The 1,410-nt window shown below is 34.5% G+C and overlaps 1 pseudogene; it reads left to right on the top strand.

The window, feature by feature from the left end:
- The first annotated feature begins 713 nt into the window (after positions 1-713).
- Positions 714-832, top strand: LOC118601259 (annotated as a pseudogene).
- Positions 833-1,410: the final 578 nt, after the last annotated feature.

A 1,410-nucleotide genomic window follows, 5' to 3' on the forward strand; every position in this document is an offset into this window, starting at 1 on the left:
TATATATTAAGAAGCACACAATTCACAAATCCATAGCAAAACACAGATCTCACCTGAATGTCCTTTGACAGAATAGTTAACAATTCATTCCTTACCATCTTTCCATTTTTTCTCCCTTAGTAAATAACACATTTATTCAATGCTTCTGAGTAAAACATGGAAGTACTTTTCTGCATAATAGATTTACAAGTACTCTGAATTACTACAGTGAGTAATAGTAAAATTCCAAATCATTCACTGCCACAAAGGTTTAGAATACAAAAAACCCATTGGAGTTTCTTTTAACATCTTTTAAGTCTACAAAGATAGTCAAAGTATGATACTAGTGATTTTTATTTCTGAAAGTACTTTTTCTTAGGGCATTATTATGCTGTTGTATTTGACTGAAGACTCCCTTATATCTTTGTGTGAATTTAATATATAAATGAAGATCTTGCCTGGGGGGAAACATGCCATTTAAGATGTATGTCAGAGTAAAGAAACTCCAGAATTCATAGGTTCCTTCCATTTAGATACTTTAAATGCTCAGGTTATTTATTCTGAAAGCTTTCTAAGGAATGCCATGTGCAGCTGCCTCTGTAAGTGAGCAGCAGAGTCCCAGACGGTCATCCAAGAGATGTTTCAGTCCATAGTTGATGGCATTAGTCTAACATAAGACATGAGAAGTCTTCAAAAACCTAGGATCTGTGATTTAATTTACATGGATGGAGGAAGTCTACAGCCATGTCACCCTGAACGTGCCCGATCTCGTCTGATCTCTGAGGCTAAGCAGGGTCGGGCCTGGTTAGTACTTGGATGGGATGCCACCTAGGAAGACCAGGTGCTATAGGCATTTAAAAATAATAATAATAATAAATGGATGGAGGGAGGTGTTAAGAGGGAATTTTTTTCAAGAGCATAGAGACAATTTATTGATTTTGAAGACAAAGAAAGTAGACAACATGATAGTCCCAGAAGATAGAATAAAATGTGCTAGTAAAAATAAAGCATTTTATTTCCATTTAAGACGTCTTAAACATTGTAAAACAAATAGAAAATATGCAAGGCACTCTTTGTCTTAGGTTTTTTCTCCTACCATACTTACTCACAGGAAGTGGAAATTTTATCAGAACAGTAAGCAATGAGTTATTTTTTGAAGATTTGATATTGGTTATGTGTGCATCCATTCAATAAATGATTTTTGAAGACCCTACTAAGTATAATCCAATGTAATTCCTGTTAGCAATAAAAGGATGAATTAAACAATTGAAATTATCTTTAATTTACCCACATTCTAATTGTGGAGACATAAGAGCAACCAGAAAAATATAATCGAGGGCTTTAATATAGAGACATGTGTAGATGGAGGATTGCAGTAAGCAGTGGGAGTTCAAACCCAAATTGAAGACGGGAATGTCTCAGAGCAAATTT

Source organism: Rousettus aegyptiacus, unplaced genomic scaffold (assembly GCF_014176215.1).
Source record: "Rousettus aegyptiacus isolate mRouAeg1 unplaced genomic scaffold, mRouAeg1.p scaffold_m13_p_3, whole genome shotgun sequence".
In the NCBI taxonomy this organism is placed as follows: domain Eukaryota; kingdom Metazoa; phylum Chordata; class Mammalia; order Chiroptera; family Pteropodidae; genus Rousettus; species Rousettus aegyptiacus.